Source organism: Triturus cristatus, chromosome 3_2, assembly GCF_964204655.1.
Source record: "Triturus cristatus chromosome 3_2, aTriCri1.1, whole genome shotgun sequence".
Taxonomy (NCBI): Eukaryota; Metazoa; Chordata; class Amphibia; order Caudata; family Salamandridae; genus Triturus; species Triturus cristatus.
In genome coordinates, this window is record NC_140584.1 from 564,787,023 (window position 1) to 564,811,368 (window position 24,346).

Genomic DNA, 24,346 nt, shown 5'->3' on the forward strand with positions numbered 1-24,346 from the left:
TAAAGACACAAGAAATACACACCTCCCCCCTTTATAAAATGCATAAAATATAGCAGAAGGAAAGTGGTCAAAAATAATTTTCTTCAAAATCACACGTTGCTGGACACCACATGAGGACGAATACTATCAGTCCTATAACACCACACAAGATAAAAACAATACTGCACCTCTTATCACTACGAACCACACCAACTGGCCAGACAAGCGAGACAGGTGGCATAACGCAGCACGGCACATCAACCAACCGTAGCAAACTCTTACATATACAAGGAAAAAAAACAAGTCAAAAACTCACTCAAAGAACACTTTTGCTAACACCGAAGTAATGGGTGAGATTCGCCCCTCCACACACATCCCAAAGAAAGGGCAAATAATGTAAAATGGATAAGTGGGTGACCTCCACCCCAAACCCTCATTTCTCATGTAAGGGCATCTAGATTAGTATAGAAATGGGTGACTGACCATCCAGCCATCCCTCATGTAAGGGCCTGTAGTGTATAATGTAGAAATGGGTGAAATCCACCCATATAGCCATCCCTCATGAAAGGGCATGTAGACTAAAATTTAGAAATGGGTGAAGCCCACCCATAGAGTAATCCCTTGTGTAAGGGCATTTAGTGTTTTTTTTGTTTTTTTTTAAAGTTTTATAGAGCGCGAACAAGATCCTTGTGGATATCAGAGCGCTTTACATAACAACTGGCTGTAAGTAGAACAAAACAAAAATATGCAAGTAAACAATCATATAAAACCATAATTAGTGCAAATATAATAGGAGGATTAAAGCATGGTGCTGTCTATTATAACAGGAGCTAAGGAACTCAGGTCTGAGGAGATAGTGCTCATGTAAATTTTGCCATGAGAAACGCTTTAACTTCTTTTTTGAAGGAGGCGGAGGAGGCAGTCCGTCTGGTTTCAGATGGAAGAGTGTTCCAAATTTTGGGCGCCATCCCTGAGAAGGATCGATTATAAGTTTTCTTTTTGTTGAACCTTTGAGGTTTCAGTAAAAGGTTTTCAGCACTCCTGGAAGACCTTAGACCACCAGAGATTGTCAGTTTCTACGCGAGGTAGCTGGGAGAGCTGTAGTGTAAGGCTTTATGAGTCATGCACGCCACTTTTAGATGGATTCTAGCTTCAAATGGAAGCCAGTTCAAGGATTTTAAGTCCGGGGAAATGTGTGCAGTTCTTTTCGAGCCAGTGATGAGTCGTGCTGCAGCGTTGATGGACACTCTTAAGGGCGCTGTTGCAGCTTTTGGTAGGCCACACAAAGAGACACTTCCGTAATCCACACAAGGGATAACTAGAGCTTGTACTGCCAGCTTGAGGTCCTCGACTGGCAGGAAGGGTTTCATCTTCCTTAGGGTACTTATCTGGAAATTAGCTCTCTTTGCAGCATTACTGATGTGTTTTTGCATCATGAGGTTGTTGTCGAGAGTGATCGTCAAGGATTTTGCTGAGTCCACGATAGTTGGTTGTACGTCGAAAGCGGTGAGCTGTTTGATCAAGTCGTGCATTAAGGGGATCTTGGCCGGTGGTGCTATGAGGAGGAATTCTGTTTTTAATGCGTTCAGTTTGAGATGATTTTCCGATAACCAAGACTGGGTGATCTTGAGTGTGGAGTTGAGCATATTAATGTCTTCTATGGAGTTGATCTTGAGGTATAGTTGTGTGTCGTCCGCATACATATGAAATTGAACATTGGATGTGTGCAGGATTTCAGTGAGCGGTTCCATGAACAAGTTAAATAAGGACGGTGAGAGTGCGGACCCTTGCGGCACCCCAAGAGTTACGGGAGAGGAATTGGAGAGCGCGTTGTTGACCTTGAATTTTTGTGTACGGTTATGCAGGAAGGATGTAAACCATTTTAGCACTGTGCCAGATAGACCCATCCTATGCTCCAGGAGATCTAATAGATTCTGGTGTTTGACCGTATCAAAGGCTGATGAGAGGTCTAGTAAGATGAGTAAGCACGAACCATTCTGGTCAAGGATTTGTAGTGCATCATCAAGAATGTGTGTCATGGCCGATTCAGTGCTGTGACCAGCTCTGAAGCCTGATTGGTGTTTATTTAGTAGGTTGAAGTGGTCTATGTGATTGGTCAGTTGTCAGTGTACACATTTTTCCAACAATTTGGCCAAGGTAGGGATATTGGAAATGGGACGGTAGTTGTTAAGGTCGGTAGGGTTAGCAGTGAGTTACTTTAGGATAGGTGAGACTTGGCCTACTTTGAGGGAGTCCGCGATACAGCCTTGTTGGAGTGAGCTGTTAATGATTTTGGTCCAGAGTGGAAGAAGCCAAGGTGAAAGGACTTTGACTGCATTAGCCAGGAAAGGGTCAGTGAAGTGATTGGCCGGTTTCAGGTTGTTGAGAATCTTACCTAGGGCGTCTTCAGTGTACGTCTCAAAGGAAGACCAGACTGCCTCGTTTTTAGGGCAGGCCTTAGATGGGGAATGGCATGGGGTGGGTGTAAATTAGGGGGTAATTACCGTATGGGGAGCAGTGTGTGGTGGTCTGTCATTAAGGAGATCCTTTATGATGTTGTCAGTCTTCAGATTGAAGAAGGTGGAGAATTCTTGACAGTTAGGTTGTGGGCGAGCTAGGTCTCGAGCCCGTTGGGGTGCTTCCTTGGATTGATTTTTGACAAGTTCAAAGAGTTTTTTTGGCCGGTTTTTAGCTTGGTCTAATTGGTGGCTGAAGAAGTCAGCTTTAGTGCGCTTAATTTTTTTGTAGTATGCATTTGTCTTTTTCCTAAGCAGTTTGAGGTGGAGAGCCGATGGGACTGCTCTCCAATTGCGTTCTAAGGACCTGAGGGCTCGTCTGTCCTCATTAAGTAGAGCGTTGTACCAGGGCTTGGAATCTTTAATGGGAGCTCTCTTAAGTTGCAGGGGGGCTGCCTCATTAATTATCGAGGTCATAGCGTTGAGACAGTGATTCGTGAGATCATGGACGTCAGAGGTGTTTAAAGGGGGCTGGAGCAGGTTATAACTGGAGGAGGGTAGTCAGTTGGGGTTGATTTTTTTCAAATCTCTTTTCCAGATCTTCGGTTTTGTGGGATGCGATGAGTGGAGTTTAAAGGTTTCTTCGATGTGAAAGGCAATAATGTGATGGTCCGACCAGTAGCATGGTTGGATCGAATCCACCTGGATGACGTCAGCTTTGGAGATAATGAGATCAAGGGTTGATCCTTTATTGTGTGTCGGACTACTGCAGGATTGGATGAGGGCTAGATCATCCAGGAAGTTTTTGAAGGTGTTGACACCTGAGTCATTAATGTCATTCCAATGGAGATTGAAGTCGCCTAGGAATATTTGGGTGTTTTGCCGCCCGTTGTTAGAGGAGATCAAATCCATGAGGTGATCGATGAAGAGGAGGTTGTCTCCTGGGGGATGGTAGATGATGTGGATTGAGCATACAGGTTTGCCCTTGCAGCAGATGTTTAGGCATAAGTATTCGCAAGAGGGGAAAAAGGGCAAAATGGCTCTGTTTATGGTGATGCTGCTGCGATATATACAAGCTATGCCGCCCCCTATCTTGTCCGATCTATCAAGTCTAATGATGTCGTAGTTAGGTGGTACGAGGATGTCGAGGAGCGGGGTGGATGAATCTGTTAACCAGGTTTCAGTAAGAAATAGGATGTCAAGCTCCTGAGAGATGATGAGGTCAGCTATGTCGGCAGCATGTCTGGAGGCTGATCGGCAGTTTAGCAGAGTGCATTTCAGATGGGGTGTAGTGAGGGAAGAAGAGGGGACTTGAGGGACAAGGATTCTTCTAAGGTTATTAACACAGACTCCTCTGTTGTTGTGTGTGGCGGGTCTGCCGCGGGTTGAGGGGGATAGTCGGGATGGTTGTCAGAGGGGACGGAAGGGAGTTGGGAAGGGAGGGTTCGTAAGAGTGCAGAAGAGAGTGGAGATCGCTCTCCGAGAGGAGATTGGTGCTGCGCATAGGGTGTGTTAGAGCGTTGTGGGAAGGAACTGTTTTCCAACAGGGAGAGGGCATTTTGGAGGCAGGTGGAATGAGGTCCAGGTGCTCGTGTGATTTATAGGACTTGGATGGCGTGAAGCGCAATGAATGTCTTGACAGCATCACCTTGAACGAATGTAGCTCCGCTTTAATTTGGTGCAAGGTGATCATAATTTCGTCTAGTGTAGGGTCTGATGTGGATGAGTGAGAGGTAGGAGGGTGTGTTGTGCCTGAGGGAGGCTGAGTGGGGGGTTGTAGAGTTGTGGTTGCTAGCTGTTGTACAGGCATAGGGAAAGGATGGAGGGTGGTTTGCTCAGAAGGAAGCGTAGTATCCGACAGGGGGTGAGGTGAGACATTATTATCACGCAGTCTATGTGAAGGAGGGAGACAGCGTTGAGGGGAGTAAGTGTCAGGTGAGGCCGGGTCATGCGATAGTAAGGTGGCGGAAGAGAGAGAGTCAGAGGGATATAAATTGTAAGGGGGGAGAGGAGCCGAGGGCTTTAGAGGAATAGGGATAGAGGGCTTCAGAGGAATAGGTTCCCCTTCTAAGGGGGGCACATAGGTTGATGCACTCGTGCTGGGCAGTAGAGTTAGCGGGTCAGGTGCAGTGACGGGGGGGTGTGGATGGGAGGGGTGCACGGGGGTGGAGAGCTATAAGGCAACGGTGTCGGTGGTGACTGGGGAGTATGTGAGGCAGGGGTGTTCAACGAGCCAGGCGTTGAGGGTGAGGTTAAGTGCTGAGTGTGGGAGAGGGGGGTAGGTTGAGTGGGGGAAGGACTGGAACCAGGCAGAGAGGGGGAGATACTGTAAGTAAGGATGGGGTGGTTAATCCAGTCTGTGTTGCCACGGGGGGCTGGTTGAGAAGGCAGCTGTGATATAGACACCCGGTTTTTAATGATGGGGAAGATGGTATCTAAGAGATTTAGATTATGATCCGAGGCCTCAATGAGGATGGTGCAGTTATTGTAAATGGTGATGGTCGCTGTCGCATTAAATAGTTGGGAGGGGGAAGTAATGAAGGCTGTTCCATGTGCGGTTTTCCTTGTAGAGGAGATCGTGAGAGAGGCTAGGAACGCTTTTCTCCATTGAGCTCTTCGTTTAGTGTGGAAAATGAAATCTGTGGTAGTGACTCCACTACGAGGTGAGAAATAAGGGTCCACGAAGAGCGTTTCAGGGTGGAGTTTAATAAAATTATGCTTGAAGCGTTTGGCTGATTGTTTAGATAGGTTAGGGGGATAAATGATGCTGTAGGTGTGTGTACCTGCACGCTCCATGACGCCCACCCCCAGCGGAGTGACGTACGAAAGGAGGGAGGCGAGATGGGAGGGGAGAAGCGTGAAAGCAGAGGTGAGGTCAAAGAGAAAAAGGATAGGAAGGAAAGTTGGATTTTTTTTTTTTTTTTAATGGGGTGGGGTGGGGTGGTCCGAGAGTATGAGAGGAAAAGAGAAGAGTTGCACTAAAAGGAATTAAGGTAGAGGTAGGGGTGGGAGGATCAGAAGTAAGATAGATATAGGGAATTGAACCCTTGAAGAGGGGGTTGCTTAGATAGAGGGGAACTAGTTAAGAGTTTGTGTGTATGTCGTAATAGTATTCAGGGAAAAGCCTGCTGAGATAGTGGTTGACAGAAAATATGGCCAAATCTGGCTCTGTGAATTTGGTAGTTGTTGTAATCCCTCCACTTGGAATGTTCCCTCCACCCCTCCCTATTGCTCGCACAATGGTATGGTCATAGAACCCTGACATGAAGGCTGCCTTAGAATGTTGATGAGGCTGACTTCGTAGGGGATGCGGAAGCACTACAGTCAAGCTGAGGATGCAGTTACTTTAATACTGAATAAAGAAGTTATTTCTCCACTTACCAGCGTTGGTCCTTACTTCAGTAGTTTAGGTAATCAAAGGGAGAAAAACACGGAAATGCTATAGATAGATTTAACTAATAGGAAAGCCGTTCCAAGATGGCTGCAGTTTGACCAGTGATGATTTGGGTTCAAATGTGTAGTCCTATCACTCTTTGCATGAGCCTGTCGCTCTGATTAAAGTCCTCTATCTATTACCATAGGTAGCAGCTGTTGGTCCTTTGTTTCCTTTTAGTACTGTGTAGAGCGAGGTAGTCCTGTGTTTATGGTCATGGCTTGGTGTGAAGAAGGAACAGCCCTCACGGTGTAATAATTTAAGACAGCCATTTTGAGGATAGCTATTGCTGCTGTTAACACTGAGTGATCAAAAAGACGGCTTAGCCATGATTAACAGGCCCTCGATGCAGATAGTATTCCTGTGTTGGAAAGCGCAGGAGAGAATTAACATGAACTACAAAAACGATGAAAACATAAGGTAAACAAGCAGATTACCCATTAAACAATAGGAGATCCGAGGGGCCGGTTCCTTGTAAACCCGCCTCGCACTATGATTGTTAGAACGTCATGCGGCGTTTAACTAGGTAGGCGCGATAGCCTCACGGACCAATTTCGTGCAGATTAGTTCTTCACGTGCTGTTAAGTAAGCGGACTTGATATGGGCCAAATTCAATGCGTGCTGCCGCCTGCACAAAGCAAAGCAGAAAGATGCAGGCGCCTGAAGGGAAAGTCCTGATTGCGGCACGAGGAGGGGGAAATACCTGCATTTATAACCTCGACCCTGCCACGAAGCACATCCGCGGGTTACAAAGCCGCTTCAATCCTCGCGTATGCAGAGCTGCCTCCCGCGATGCCTCCAGCGATGTGTCTTCCTCCTGCGACATCTTCCTAACAAACCAAGTATCGGAGACCTGCCAAGTCCACCGCGGGACTGCCTCCGGTCTCGGCCTCAACTTGGGGGCCCCACACAGCCAACGTCGATGTGGGCGAGAGCTTGGTCACCCGGAGGGTCGTCACCAGCGAAGTCCTGCTCCTGAGACAGGGGACTCCTGCCGATCGGCTCTCCGGTAAAGATTAAATCCCGTATCTGTATAGATGTGGTTCCTGTGTTCCGGTGCCTAAAGCGTCAAGAGCTGGCGAGGGCTAAAACAGGGATATTTTGTCGCTTTCGATCCTCAGCCTACGGAGCTCCATTCCCGAGATCCTCTCCGGTCACCATCTTGTTATGCATTGTGTTAAATGTGCAGTGTTAAATGCAGTTAAATGCAGTGTTAAATGTGAAAATGTAGCAATGCAACATGACAGTCGAATAAGTGGCGACTCTCTGAAAATTGCACAGCAGAAAGAAATTCCCCACACCAGAAATAAAAATTTCACCACATAACATCACTTCAGAATCGACACAAATGTTAAGGAAACCTGCGCACTAAAATAAATAACAATACTATCAGAATAAGGCCGCAAATGGAAACTGTATGTAACTTCCTGGACAGTCAAACAATCAAAACATTTATAAGAAACAGGGCAAACATGCCCCCAAAAGTCACTTGTGAGGGACATCTCACCTACACTGCATGCAGCATCAATCATCAAAACACAAAGGGCCCGATTCACAGAATTAACTTAAGACAAAATCCTAAACTTACTACTTTTAGTATTCACAGAAGTTAGGATTTTGTCTTAAGTTTGTCTTAAGATAAATTTAAGACAGACTTAAGACAGACTTAAGACAAACTTAAGACAGACTTAAGTTAGGATTTTGTCTTAAATTTGTCTGAAGACAAATTTAAGACAGACTTAAGACAGATTTAAGACAGACTTAAGTTAGGATTTTGTCTTAAGTTTATCTTAAAACAAACTTAAGACAGACTTAAGACAGACTTAAGACAAACTTAAGACAGACTTGAGACAGACTTAAGACAGACTTAAGACAGACTTAAGTTAGGATTTTGTCTTAAGTTTGTCTTAAGTCTGCCTTAAGTCTGTCTTAAGTCTGTCTTAAGTTTGTCTTAAGTTTGTCTTAAGTCTGTCTTAAGTTTGTCTTAAATTTGTCTTAAGACAAACTTAAGACAAAATCCTAACGTCTGTGAATACCAAAAGTAGTAAGTTTAGGATGTTGTCTTAAGTTAGTTCTGTGAATCGGCCCCAAAAGATACAGGAAATAATTTATGCATGTGTAATCCCTCTTTATCTGAATTAATTGGTATTACAAAAGGGGTAGAAAGATCTATTTTATCAGGAAAAGTGTTATCGACTATCAAAGAGGAGACAAGTGTAAAAGCGGCACGTGTGGATAATAAAAGATAGAGAAAAGTGGCGATTGTAAGTACGGATACTCGTGATAATAAGGATGACCAAAAATGCGGTATTGTTATTGCTGTGGGTTACAATACCATTTAGGCACTTATCCTAATTGTCCTGCTGCAAAATGCAGGTGTCTGAAATGTCTAAAAAAATTGTCATTTTTCTAAGGTGTGCAGATACAAAGAAAATGGGTGTTTTGGAAGTAACCAGAACAAAAATGCAAGTGTGTCTACTGTGCAGATAGATGGAGAAGATTTGTTGGAAAAATGTCAATACAGGTGTAGAGAGGTTAACCTTACCATCACATCTAACAATTGTTATAGGATTAGAGGACCGTTTTGTGTCATAGACATTGGTACCAAACGCGTGCCTGTAATGGCTGATTCAGGACATTAGCATAATGACAACTTATTTGTGCTAGATTGCCATATTGCTTTTTAAACATGACAGGGGCACTCTACCGAATAAAGAACATTTGAGCACCCTTAGCCATTTTTAGTTACACGCTTATTATTTAATACTGCTGACCTTAGGATCTCCTTCACTGATCTATGGGTACAACGTTATCTCTGACAAAATCCCTGAGAGATCTGACAATAACCCTCTTTTGCTGCATCTTCTTTGCACGTTACCAGATCGCTATTCCAAGAACTGGTTCGTCATATTGAAGTGCACAGACCCAAATGATGATAAAAACTCACCACCCTAAGTGATTGATGGGTCCTGTTCTAGAAGGGTTCTCTCCTATAGAGTTGTCGGATTAGGGATAGAAATACTCTGGCCTGCTAGTTGTTTATTTTGACTCAGCTTGAGACCCGGGCTGTTACAGTGTCTATTATATTGATTCAGGATCTCCCATTACAATTCTAGTTCTCTCCACTTTTCAGGAGAATTAGAAGGATAAGCACTAATTGAATGTGATATTTCACCTTAAGCTTTTGGGGGGTTTGAGATGCAAATGTCTGGTTGTTTTGAGGATACATTACATTTCAAGGGATTCTCACTAAAATGTACGTTGCTGTGGGGTGCAAGGATGTGTTTGGTTGGATTGATCAGGCTCGGTTGGGAATCATTCAGAAACCAGGGTCTCTGGAACCGATACAATTAGATCATGGTTGGATGGAAGAGGATTCACAATTTTCATCTTTGAACATCAATTTGTTTGAGGTAGAAAACATTGAACCTTTACTTAGAGATTATGAAAAAGTATTCAGGAATGAGATTGGCTGTGTGAAAGGATTTTTCCATGATATAAGATTGAAAGAGAATGCGAAGTCGGTAGCCCACAAAGTCAGGAATGTCCCGTTAAGTGACTAGAAATATCTCAAAGCATTGCTAGATAGGATGTATGAGGATAAAATCATTGCTGCAGTGGAATGGGCTGAATGGATTTCAAGTACTGTTATAACAAGAAAAAAAACTTCAGAGATGAGGTTGTGTGCAGATCTTCATTCGCTGAACAAAAACATCATTGTGGAGTGTCATCCACTCCCAAAAATACAGGAAATGCTTGCACAAATAAAAGATGTGTGTGTTTTTAGTACCATTGACTTAAAATATGCATATCATCGGATTAGATTGACAGATGAGTCCCAGCATTTAACAACATTCATTACCCCTTTTGGAACTTTCAAGTATCTAAAGTTGCTGCTTGCATCTTTCAAAGACTTATGGATGGGCTGTTTGAAGAAATGGATAGTGTAATAACTTATCAAGGTGTTATCCTTATTGTTGCTGCTAATATGACTCAGCATGATTTCATTTTACACAAAGTTTTGAATATTCTTTAGGAGGCATACGTAAGGTAAATGCAAATTTAGTGCAGACTGAATATTTAGGCCACTGGGTGTCTGCGACAGGCATTGAACCAAAAGAATATTTGCTAAGAGCAATCAAAGCGGCTCCCACGCTCAAGGATGAGGACAGTTTACTTTCTTTCTTAGGACTTATTGACTACTATGCCATATTTGTTTGTTGGTTCAGTGCGATAGCTGAACCATCGAAGAAGTTGTTACGGAAAAGGAGACTTTTTTTGGTCAGAGCAACAAACAGAATCTTTTGATGAGGTGTAAAAGTTGATTTTAAAATGTGATGCTCTGAAACTGTTTATTTAAGACAAAACATGTGAGGTTACTGTAGATGCAAGTTTGTATGGTCTAGATGCTGTATTAAGCCAAAGGATTAAAGGAAAAGAGAGAACCATGGCTTTCATATCTCACACTCTAAGTGGTGCTAAGTTAAAATATAGCACCATAGAAGGGGGCTATAAATAAATTCAAAACATATTTATGGGTCAAAAGATTAAAATATTGATGGATCATAAACCATTACTCTCTCTGATGAGTGATAAGGGTGTTAGCAAGTCATTTCAAAGCTGGTCAGTTTAATAAAGACATTACAGAAATTTGACTTTGAAATAGCATATAGCCTGGTAGTTTGAACATACGTGTTTTTGTTTCACAGATCCAAGGGAAGGGTAGTGACATAGAGGATGAATGTTTGCCAGATTAATGTGTGGTAGCCATTGTGAATGCAGTTGAAAGGTGTTGTGCTGCCTGAGTTGAGTGTTGAATCTGGGATTATTCTACGTGGTAGTCTGGTTGTACCACCTGAAACTTTGAGGGAAAAGGTTAGTAAATATAGCACATGAGGGACATCTAGGTTTAACATCTACAAGAAAATGTGTTCAATCATTACTAGTGGCCAAGAATGCCCACTATGGTGGAGACTAACATGCAATCTTGCCATGCATGCCTATTGTCTAATAAAAGTTGGCACTTTAGTAGAACTCCTTTGATTAAAGTTGAGATGCCTGAACAACCTTGGGATAAAGTAGCGGTTGATTTTTTGGGACCTTTTGGTTGCTTATCAAATTATCAGAGTTAGTTTATTGTTCTGATTGACTTTTTCAAAATTGATTAATTTTAAATCTTTAAGAGAGATCACCACTGAGGTAACAATTGAGTTTCGGTATGATGTGTTCTTTTGGAAAATCTTAGTTTCGGACTATGGTACACAACTTGTATTGACTACAATGTGTGAGTTTCTTAAAGTTCATCGTATAACTCATTACAAAGTTGCGCTTTATTTGCCACATTCTAATTGACTTGTGGAGAGGGCAAACAGAATTATTAAAGAAAGGATTCAAAATGCTATCTCTGCTAAGTTGGATGTATGTAAATATTTGAAATGCAAGATTAGTTGTTAACACAATATCCCCATTCAACAATGATGGCAACACTATATGAGGTCTTGTGGAAGAGCATAGGGATCTCAAAGATATTTCAGCCATGGATGGCTTCTGAAAAGAATGAGGAACATAGGGATCTTTCAGAAGTGAGGAACAATGTACAAAGAATTCAGTCAAAAAGAAAGATGTACGATGATAAAAAACTACAAGGTTTAAAGTAAGAACATTGAAGTTGGGGATTGGGTACTTATAGAAAAGACTAGTTGGGTTCCTAAAGATTTTTCCAAATTTCAAAAACATCTTCTTGTGGAAAAAATAGGAAACAATGCAGTCCTTCTGAAAGATAGATGTTGGTGGAACTTGAATAAAATGTTGCGACTGCCGGCGAACCGGGAACTGCGCGAACTACCAAAATGGCTGCTGCACTGAGGACGTGCATGCGCAATAAACCAGAGAGGTTAAAGCACAGCCGTCCCTGAGTGACAGCGTTCCGGTCTAGTGGTGAGCCTTACCTTCCTGCTTGCTCTGGCTCTTCCAGGACGTCGGGATTCGGGTTTCCTCTCCGCAATCCTTCTTCGTTGGACGCCCCCTCCTCCCGGAACTCTCGCAGCGTCTCCAGTATTCTTCGCGCCACTGCCTCCTCCCAGACCTCTCGAAGTGTCTCCAATATTCTTTGCGCTGCCGCCTCCTCCAGACCTCTCCCTGCATTCGGCGTGCAGCCAATTCCCCGGACCTCTGTCTGTGTTTCAGTTCCTGGCGCGCCACCGTTACCACCAGTCCTTCATCCTCTTCAGTTGTGCTGACCTGTAAAACTAAAAGAAACCAGGGAAATAGACAAAGCTATTTACTGCTGCATACCGTAACAGCGCAAAGCGTTGTCATTTATTATTAATTACTTATTCCCTGCAAACTTATCTAATCTGGTGTTCCTGTGGCTGTGGGCATCTGTTCCTTCTCTGATATTTTGTTTAGTGACCTGTGATCAAAAAGAAAAGGAGATTAGAAAAATTGCCTGAATTCTAAGGCTGTGGTAACAGTATTTTCAACACTCTGTTTTTCTTTTCGTCAGAAGTCTGGTGAATAGGTAGGTGTAGACTAGAGTCTTCTCATACATTTATTCATTCCGTAGTACCTTTTCTCTAACCAATAGTACAATATTTTTTCCACCAGAACAAGACACATTCCTGACAAGAGTACTTATTTGAAGGACTATGAAGAAGGGAACTTTAAGCATGCAGAACACCCCTTAGAGAGTTTAATACAGTAAGATACCCTACTACTTACTTACCATTTTTTTGTTCTTCTCTCCTATCTGCAGATGTTGTGCCTTGTCCTTGCTTGGTCCTATCACATTCTGGAGTTCAACGTGTTACCCTCATTCTTCCTTGTTTTGTTTCCCTTCTTCCCTGGGTTACCATTGTCACTTTGACTTTGTTGGGTGCAATAGGTGATTTGGCGAAGTAGTGGAACCATCTTCATTTCCATGATGTTCCTGCGGCAAAAATAGGTGAGACCCGACAGAACGCGAAGCCAAACAGAGAGGTTTCTCTTCTGCCCGGACGTCATGGAAATGAGTCAGGTGACTCTAGCAGATTTAGCCCACATGTTGGGTAGCCTTCAGAAGGAAACCCAAGCTCCCTCGGCCAGGGTAGATTCCGTACAGCTGGGTATGAGGTCTGATTCAGGTCCCAGGGACTCAGAATCCTGATACTAGCTTCCCGGTTATACAAGTCACAGCCCTGCCATCCATTCCTTTGGCTCCCCTTGAGCATTTTTGGGGGGGATCCTGCTAAATTTGCAGATTTTATTAGTCAGTGTCAACTTCATTTCATGTGCAAAGCCGCCTGCTTCCCGGCTGACCACGCAAAGGTGGCGTTCGTTATATCCTATTTAGGTGGGTCTGCTGCTAATTGGACCATACCTCTGATAGAAAGAAACGATCCACTGCTACAAGACTATGACGCTTTGAAAAGAGAACTTAGGTAATTATTTGACAGACATACCTTCACATAGTCAGTAGACACGGAGCTTTTGAATTTAAAACAAGGGACAAAAGATTTGGCTACATACATTTCCATGTTCAATAGACTAGTAGCAGAAGCTGGGTGGCCTGAGGAGAAGCACAGTGTTTTGTTTTACAAGGGGTTGAGAGAGGATTTAAAAGATCTGTTAGCACAAGTTGTTGACCCTCATGAGTTCTGCACTGCCCTCATTGACCTGGTGGTCAAATTGGACCAGAGAATCAGAGAAAGGAAGAAAGAAAGAAGCAGGTCAGACGGGCGAGTCTTTGCTTATCTGGAAAAAAGGGCTGACCCTGAAAAGATATGTGAGGAACCAGAACCACTGCAAATAGGGAGTATTAGAAGACCTCTTAGTGAAGAAGAATAAGAGAGGCAGAGAAGGCGAGACAATAAGTTGTGCTTATACTATGGTAAGCAGGGCCATTTCCTTAGAGAGTGTCCCGTAAAGCCGAAACAGGCAAGGCGTTCGGAAAACTAATAAGCCCGGGGTCTCAGGAGACAAGGACTTCGGGTAATTCAGGATTGATTGTCTCACAAACGAAGGTACAGGCATCTCCGCCAAGCCACTTCTTTCTTTCCTCGCCTTTGATATGGGGACACCAGTTTGCAGATGTGCAAATAATGGTGGATTTTGGTGCTTCAGGTAACTTCATGGATTCACAGTGGGCTCAGAGCCAAAAGATTCCCTGGGTGTCTAAATCCTCTTGGGAGGAAATTACAAAAATTGATGGTAGCAATCTAAAGTCAGGTCCCGTTACACATGCTACGATTGAGTTAACTCTAATCATTGAGAAAGAGCACCATTAACTTATTGTATTCAACCTCATACAGTCCCCTTAGTTTCCAGGTATTTTAGGGCTGCCCTAGTTATGTCAACACAGTCCTTCAGTGGACTGGAAGGCGATGAAGCTTACCTTTATTCACAACTACTGTAGAGAACATATCTTTTATGACGCAAGCGGTCCTGAGAAAAGCATTACACTCATCAGTGTTAGTGAATCTGTATTACCTTCAGTTAATTAGGACCTTAAGGAATTTTTGATGAAGAAAAGGCTACTAGCCTTCCACCCCACAGGGCCTACGACTGTCGGATTGATTTGCTGCCAGGAGCTCACATACCTTGCAGTAGTGTGTATTCCCTAACTGAAAAGGAGAATGTATATTTGCGAGAATACTTGGATGAAATGTTGAGGATTTGATTTATCCGTCCCTCCCGGTCACCGGCATCGTCTTCTCTCTTTTTCATACCAAAAAGAGAAGGGGGTCTCAGATGTTGTAAAGACTATAGGGCTTTAAACACCATTGCCATCAAGAACAGGTATCCTTTGCCCCTGATATCCTCCCTCCTTGATCAGATAAAAGATGCTCAAGTGTTCACCAATTTGGATTTGCGAGGGGCCTACCATCTTGTGAGAATAAAGGAGGGAAATTAGTGTAAAACGGCCTTCTGTACCAAGTATGGGTTATATGAATATTTAGTGATGTCTTTAGATGTCTTTAGATGAAGTTCTAAAGGACATGTTGGATTTGTTTGTCATCGCTTACATTGATGACCTCCTGATTTATTCTCCATCCATGCAAGAATACGAAGTTCATGTTAGGAGGGTCCTCGAACGTTTGAGAGACAATCATCTCGGCTGTAAGCTAGAGAAGTGCCATTTTCATACACAGTTAGTAAGTTTTCTTGGATTCATGGTATGTCCCCATGGGATAAGTATGGACCCTCAAAAAGACCATCACTCGTTGGCAAGCACCACAGACTGTTAAGGAGATTCAGAGTTTCCTTGGCTTCGCCAATTTTTATAGACGCTCTATTAGCAACTTTTCTGACTTAGCATCCCCGATAACTAGACTTTTGAAAAAAGGAGTTAAGTTTCAATGGACTCCCGAGGCAGATGCATCCTTTCTCCAGTTAAAGGAGGCCTTCACACAAGCGCCCATACTAAGACATCCAGATCCTTTATGTCCATTTGTGGTTGAGGCAGACACTTCTCAAGTGGCGATCGGAGGGGTCCTCTCTTAGGCAGATCCTAGCACAGGACGTCTTCATCCAGTAGCTTACTATTCACGGAAATTGGCTCCTGCCGAAATCAATTACACTATAGGAGATAAGGAACTATTGGCCATAAAGAGGGTCTTTGAGGAGTGGAGGCAATATTTATTAGGGGCAAATCACAGAATAACAGTTCTCACAGATCATCGTAATCTACAATCTTTTTAATCCACAAGGGCTTTATCCATGCGTCAACTACGTTGGACTAAGTTTTTGAGTGATCATGACTTCATGATACTGTTCCAAGCAGGGAAAAATTATGGAAAAGCTGATGCGTTATCCCGCTTAGAGTATGAACCCATTGAACAACAAGGTGAGTCTCCTCTTACAATAGCCAGAGAAAGAATAATTGGTGCTCTGTATTCCGAGGATGACTTTGTAAAGAATATTAAGGAGGCACAAGCGCCTGTAGTTATGAAAGAAACCATAGGTACCCAAGAAGTCACTAAAAAAACAAGACTTGTTCTATGTTCAAAGGGGTTTAGTACTTCCCACTCACGATCTGAGGTTACAAGCTTTAGAGTGGTGCCACACTCATCCTCTTGCTGGACACCCAGGATACAAGAAAACACTGGACTTATTACAGAGATACTTTTGGTGGCCTAGCATGGGGAGGGACACAAATCAGTATGTGCAGACATGTCATGTGTGTGCCCAAGGGAAAGCCTCTCACCAAGCTCCTGTGGAACTGCTACAACCATTACACACTCCACCTAGTCCCTGACATACAGTGTCCTTAGATTTCATAGTAGATTTATCAAAGACATCACAAGGGAATACCACTCTCCTAGTTGTAGTAGACTTAGTGACCAAGATGGCCGATTTTGTCCCGCTAAAGGCACTCCCCACGTCCAGACTGTTAGCTTCTGTGCTTGTACAACATGTCGTATGCCTACATGGCATTCCTTCCATTTCGATATCTGACAGAGCAGCTCAGTTTAGTTCTAGATTTTGAAGGGCGTTGGGAGCCTTGTTGCAGATAAATGTTCGATTGTCCTCAAGCCACCACCCTCAGATAGACTGCCAAACTGAGAGAGTGAATCAGTGTTTTGAACAGTATATCAGATGCCAAGTCTTACACTCTCTTTCTGATTGGGATGAAATGGCAGGGATAGCTGATTATTCCTATAACAATAGTTATCACTCGTCCACTGCTTATTCCTGTTAGAACAAGGGGTCTCCAGTTGGCAGAGGTAGGTACCTTTGACCAAATAGGGACCCTTGCTTCTAGTCAGGGTAAGAGGGTACACACTGTTGATAACCCCTGCTCACCCCCATGGTAGCTTGGCACGAGCAGACAGGCTTATCCTCAAGGCAATGTGTAAAGTATTTGCACCAACACCCACAGTAATCCAGTACCACAAATGGACACCACACATGTATTTATAAAAATAGATCTCTTTATCTAAATTTAGGCAAGACCAAACAACATAGATTCCCACATACACAATAAAGATTCTGATGTAAAAATGTTCTCTCGTAGTGTTCTTTCAACAATCAAGCGTGTAATTCTTGTTTCTTTAGGCAGATGTCACGCAGTCACAGGTGCACGGTAAGTTACTTTGTACAGACTGGGTTTGTCTTAAAATGGACTATTATGAACACTAGGCACTGATCACCGGTGCACGGTGCCCCTCTTAGCCCTCAGTCTGTTTTTAGTGAGATTACTGACTCCGTGGTCAGTTACGGTAACAAGTATGCCCCCAACGGTATTGCCGCTATCGCAATGAGCCTGAGGACAGATCCCGTCCACTCCACTAGGGAGAGATAGCGTTGCACAGTCTCCCAGCCAGCCCACACGTTGTGACTCAGGACGGAGCCTTGAGCCTTACCTGGAAAGATGATTCAGGACCCGGCTCGAGGCTCCTGGGATCCTTGAATTGTAGGTCCTCTACGGCGCTGCTTGGGGAGAGCATAGCAGCTTCTTCCTGGTGGGGGGAGTGTCCACTCCCACTTGATGATGATGGCAGACATTCTATGGAGCGGCCGCGGGTCGGGAGACTGTCGGTTGCCAGGTGACGCCTTGTTGCTTTCGTGGATCGAGGCAGGACAACGCCGGGGAGCCCCAGTTGCCAGGCAACCCCTTGCAACCACTCTGACTATGTGTTCTGCTTGGGTTTTCGGAACCCGCTCAGCAGAGCCTCTCTAACCCAAACCAGAACGTTACCCCCTCCCTAGGGCCTATTTACACCTAAATAACCACATATATGTACCACCTAAGGACAGGGAATTCCTACTATATATACCAAGACCTACAAGTCACAGCCTCGCGGTCCCAAATGGACCCAGGACTTCCTGCCCAGACGGCAGCCACAGACTTCCTGCCCAGACGGCAGTCACAGCCTCGCGGTCCCAAATGGACCCAGGACTTCCTGCCCAGACGGCAGCCACAGCCTCGCGGTCCCAAATGGACCCAGGACTTCCTGCCCAGACGGCAGCCACAGCCTCGCGGTCCCAAACGGACCCAGGACTTCCTGCCCAGACGGCAGCCACAGCCTCGCGGTCCCAAACGGACCCAGGACTTCCTGCCCAGACGGCAGCCACAGCCTCGCGGTCCCAAACGGACCCAGGACTTCCTGCCCAGACGGCAGCTTTAGACAAGTCACAGCCTCGCGGTCCCAAACGGACCCAGGACTTCCTGCCCAGACGGCAGCCACAGACTTCCTGCCCAGACGGCAGTCACAGCCTCGCGGTCCCAAATGGACCCAGGACTTCCTGCCCAGACGGCAGCCTTAGCACGAGTTCATCCTATAATTACCACGACATCAGTGTTACTATATATCAGATCACACAAAGACAGCTAGTTGAGCACAACTTGTTCCCCAGTTCGAAGGGCTCCTTTCTCCCTTATTCAGTTACCACCTACCTGATCAGGATTAACATCTGTTCATGTTAAGTCACAGCTGACTAGAAGAATAGGTTACCCTCTTACACAAGAACACGTAGCACATATTGCTTTACTACAAACTGAATACTTTATTTAGTTATTACATGCACACTCACGGAATACATATCACATAACCTGCAAAGAAAAGTGAAAGATTAAGTTGTACACTCTAATAGTAAGGGGTTGACATCACCTTGGTCATATGTAGCCTGCACTCAATGGTCATCTAGGTTCCCTTCTCGTCTGCGCCTCGGCTTCGCCTGGAAGTCACACCTCCGCAATCACGGGTTTACTCCCGTCTCCCTCTCCGAGTCACTGGGACCTCTTCCTCATCGGCTACTCTCTTCTCTTTGGAATATCTATCTCTCGGTTTTTCTCCACCTCCAAGTTTGTCATCTGTCTTCCCTGGAATAAGTAGCAGCTTTACTACTAACGGCCAGGTGCCGCCCATGGACAAGAAGCAAGTGCCAGTATCTGCCTCAAACTTTTACTAATATAGACGTGCATTTCCTCATGGAAAATTGCAGCCCGTAACCTGCCGCCCACCAAATTCTTGTACCTCCCCGTGCCAAGGACACGTTCCCAGCCGGCCGGCCTGATGTAGTGTCTTCGGCATGAAGAAACATACAATCCTTCGATAAGGGCCGGCCTGAACCGGTTCTCTCCAAGCGAATAACACCTCCTAACTAAAACACTGCCTATGACCTAGAAACATCCCGAGCTGCCAGAGCAGGAGGAAAGATGGAGTCTCTCCCGTTTAAGGCCTACCAGGCCTGAATTCAGCACGGCTCCATGAAATACCCTCACTACAGAACAGATTACCCCTAATGCTAACGAATCTATCCCCTAGGATATATATATGCAAACCCTGATCTATGGGGAAGAACACAGGATCATGTCGAAGTGCCTAATAAATAGGCTCTATACACTACTCTAACCCTTAGACTTGAATGGAAAGAGACTGAAGTCACCTAAATCACCCTTCAACACAATAAGACCGGAAAGATCGAGCAGTACATTTCACCCTTGACTTCAGTCTATTATACATTCATTAAATGGAGCTAACATCTGTGGAAGAATAATATGAAACAAAGCTAACTGATCTATGTCTAGTACCAAGTGTGCAGAATTGAAATAATGAAGGAATACACTGAATAAAGCAACAGATAGAAATCAAAACAGCAACAGCAATCAAAATACCACCTAATATTTGGCGTAGCGCGTGTATATCAGGTAACCAATTAAAGAGCCAGTCAAACCAGCCCTGGTCAATGTGTTTTCTAACTTCTTCTGTTAAGTCACGCAACTTATCGATGTGAGCACGAATGGATTGTGTATGGTCAGACAAGTTAAAACAACAGAGACCTTCGAAGTCCGAGCAATCATGTCCATGTTTAAGCAAAAGATAATCAATGGCTGCTCTATTTTGCAAAATGGCCCTACGTTCACCCTGGGCGTCTAATAGCATGTCAGACAAAATTGTAGAAGTATGATTAATAGATTTCACCATCCAGCAGGCCATTTTCCCAATAGATTTGGCATTATAAACCGCCAAAGCAGGAACACCAATAATTGAAACAGCTAAGCTAAGGTATTCAGACTTGGAATATAAATGCAAAGATGGGTCACAATCCTCCTGTAACATTACAGTATCTCGAAGCACACGAGAGTTGGCATTCGGGTGCGATGCAAACATCAACAAACTGAGTCTCGTAATGGCACAAGGGCCTCCGGAAATGTTTGCAGGGACAAATGGCCAGGAAGTATTACCACATGAGAAAAGCCATCCGGCAGGTAGTAACATCGTGCGATAGTGACTGGGGGTAACTACCAAACTATTACAAGTCATATTGTTCTGAACTGAAACACATGTGGTCGGTGTCCTTTGAAAGCACAAAGTCCGTTCGTGAGCGGTAAATGAAGTGGCGCCTTTTAGTTTGAGGCGTAGACATTCAGAGATCGCACTAGGATTACACGTAAGAAAGAAGCACAAATCACCTTGTGTGATATTATAAGTAAGTATTTGGGACTGGATGGGGGTTTGCTCGTTCGGCAATTCAATACATAGGGGGCAATATACATGGGTAGCAAAATCACCCAGGAGAATATTGGGACGGGCCTTCGAGACATTAAAAATATGAATTAAAGTTTCCAATGAGGCGGGGACAGCAACCAGGCAGGTCGCCAGAATGTCATGGACAGATCTCATCGGTGTCAAACAGAAGTGAGGGGCGTCAGTCACCCTTTTGGCAAGTGTGGTCCAAAAGTTCGATGATGAATCCCATGCAGCGAAGGAACGCAACACTCGGGTTCCCAGTTCATCCCGGGTGGATAGGATCCCTCCTTTCTCGTCGTACCAGTCCGAAAACAGTCCGGCTCCGACACATCCTGCAGCAACAATCCAAAGAATGATCTGAAAGAGAACCAAATACAGGCATTAATCATTCTCGTAAATAACATTTATCAGCCGGGACCGCTTCCCAGCTATCTTTCCCTGGTCTCATAACCAAAATGGTATTATCCTGACCGGTGGCAATGACCTCTGCTTGTTCAGGGGGATTCTTAGGCGACTGCACCCAAACTCTGGCCCCAGGATTATCCGTGGAGCCAAAACCTTTCTGGCCACGTACAGTTAGCAACGTTGGAGCAGTGCCTTTCATTAATACACCACTGAAAACAGGCATTATGAGTAATTGAGCCACTCGGTCAGTGCGATGTATCAGTAAGTCAATCTCACTGCTATTCAGCAGGAGCACCTTAATCTCTCCCTGATAATCACTGTCGATAATTCCTCCAAGCACCTGAATGCCTTTTACAGCCAGCCCCGATCTAGGGGCGATCAATCCGAAATTTCCAGGTGGTATCTGAACACCAACACCTGTCTCTATGATGACTCGATCTCTACTTTTTATAACAATGTCATCCATAGCATGCAAGTCTAAACCTGCCGACCCTGGGGTCGCTCTACATGGAGCCAAAGCTCCGGGAGTAATTTCCCAATACATCACGGTTTCTCTGATTTCATTAGGCATAGCCTCAGCATTCGGGGGAAACAAACGCATGAGTGGAGATTCAGCATTTAAAAAAGGACGATTGTTCAAAATCAATAGTGCTTGGGGCAAAAAGTCTCGCCAATTTTTATACTTGTCATCCGTTAACTTACGCAGCTGGTCCTTTAGCAGGTCATTCAATCTCTCCACCAGGCCCGAGGCCTGTGGGTAGTAGGGAATATGGAATATCCATTCAATATTGTTTTCCGCACAGAACTCCTGTACCAATCTTCCACGAAAATGGGATGCATTATCAGATTGAATTTGGAATGGCACACCATAGTACATCATAATTAATTCTAATGTTTTAATGGTATTCAATTGGGTAGCTTGCTTACAGGGAAGGGCTACCAGCAGGCCACTGTATGTATCAACAATAGTGCAAACATATTGACAATTCCTACTCATGGGAAGTGGACCAATGTAATCGATCTGCCAAATTTGAGCGGGTAATTTGCCGCGATGTAAATGACCTTTAACAATTTGGGGCACCTTACGCCGTCTGATATGCTGACAAACGGGGCAGTGTAAAATAACATTTTTGATTAAATCTAAGGGAAAATAAATTCCTCGATCAGCAGCCCACCTGCTAGTGGCCTTCTCTCCAAAATGTCCTGCCTTCTGGTGTGCCCATTTCGCCAATCCCGCAATATCAGAATCTTGCCTGTCCACCACTGCCTCAGCAATTTTAGACTTCTCATCTGCAATGTTATGAAAAAAATTTGTCAAGAGAATCTATCGGGGTGTGAGCGTCCACATGGAAGATTGTAACAGTACTCTGTGGGAGCATCTCCCAAATTTCTTGCCATAACTCTTTTCCCCATAATTCTTTGGAATGTAACTTCCAATTATGGGAATGCCAAGTTGGCAACCAAACAGCCAGTCCATTGGCAGTAGACCAAGAATCAGTGAAAATATGACATGTACCAGGTAACTCTTGTTTCAAAACTTGGTAAACAGCGTAAAGCTCGGCAAATTGGCTGCTTTTACCTTCACCAGTTGTGCTCAACAATTTCTGTGTGATCGGATTATAGGACACCGCCTTCCAGTGCAGTGTCATCCCTATAAACCTCGCTGAACCATCAGTGAACCAAACATGGTTTCTTTCCGCTGCGGACAAATCATCAAAAGGCTTACCCCACTTGACAGGAGACTCCTGTGCTAAAGGTACGGAACATTCACTCTCAGTCTCAGTCGATGGCGCTCGCGCCACCTGCTCATGTAAAGAAGCAATTCCTTTCGGGCCCACACGTGCCCTGTCTTGTATGTACCATTTCCATTTAATCACACTCGCCTCTTGAGCGTGTCCAATTCGGTGAGTTTTCGGCGAACTCAGGACCCACTGCATGATAGGAATTTCCGGACGCAGAACTATATCATGTTCCAAAGTCAATTGCTCGGTATCCACCAGAGCCCAATAACAAGCAAGTAACTGTTTCTCAAAGGGTGTGTAACGCTCACCAGCATCAGGTAACTTTTTGGTCCAAAAACCTAACGGTACTTTACTCCTGCCTTGTTTCTGCCACAAACTCCAATTTGCATAAAGGCCCTGTACAGACACATTCAAATCCACGTCACCATCACGTACAGGCCATAAATCCAGAGCATGTTGAATTGCCTCTTTTGCCAGACTAAACGCATCTTGCTGTGGTTTATCCCATTCAAATGCATTCTTTTTACGCGTGACCCGGTACAAGGGGGCCAATATTTGACTCAAATGAGGAATATGCTGGCGCCAAAAGCCAAACAGACCAATGAAGCTCTGGGCTTCTTACCCATTTTCTAGGAACTGCAAAATCAAGAATCTTCTGTTTAACCTGAGGGATCACTTCACGGTGCCCTTCATGCCAATTAATACCCAAAAATTTTACAGCCTGGGACGGACCTTGCAATTTATCTGGGTTGATTTCCCAACCTTTCTCACGCAGGCACTCAATGACTCTGTCTAATTGGGTCTGAACTTCCTCTTGTGTTTCGCCTTGGATCAAAACATCATCAATATAATGACATATCTGAATTTGGGGATTAACCGGTACCTCAGCCAAATGCTCTGCCACCAGCCGGTGACATATCGTAGGACTATGCACATAGCCCTGGGGAAGACTTCTAAACGTCATCTGACGCCCGTTCCACGTAAAACTGAATTGTTCCTGACACTCTGGGGCAATCGGAATTGAAAAGAAAGCATTAGCAATATCAATGGACGCGTACCATGTACCTGGATGCTTTTGGATTCTCTCAATAAGTGTAATAACATCCGGTACTGCAACAGTCAAAGAGGGTGTGTGCTTGTTCAATTCTCGATAATCAACGGTCATGCGCCAAGAGTTATCACTCTTACGCACCGGCCAAACAGGATTATTCCAAGCAGAAGTAACTGGGGTTATGACTCCTGCATCCACTAACTCCTGAATAGTGGTACTAATCTCCTCATGACCACCTGGAATACGATACTGCTTCTGACAAACCACTTTTGTCGCATGGGGAACTTGTATGGGGGGCATTCTTAAACGACCAACCCGTATAGGTCTGGACGATATATAATGCGTTGTTCCAAATTGGTAACATCCGTCATCTAGATGCAAAGTCATTCCTCTCAAAATATCAATCCCAATTATGAATTCTAGAAGTGGCACTACTAGTACAGAATACTCTTTTCTAGGAATTCTACCTATTCTCATTTCAAGCACAGTTTGAACTGCAGGGGTTTCTTTTCCACCTAATCCGGTAATAGTAAAAGGCTGACCTGTAAACTTCTTTGATTTTCCATGAATAAGAGTGGCCTCCGCTCCTGTATCTACCAATGCTCGGGCCCTTTGGATATTACGATGTCTCCAATAAATATCAATATCTACATAGGGTCTATTATCTCTGTGAGCCCATCTGTGTACCGGAGCTTGACCTATTTCCTAGTCATTCTTACTGCATTCTGTGTACCAGGATAGATCAGGATAAAGACTCTCACGTTTCTTAGGTATCGGTACCTCCTGTTCATATCCATTCCCAGTACGGAACGGATTCGTATCTTCTG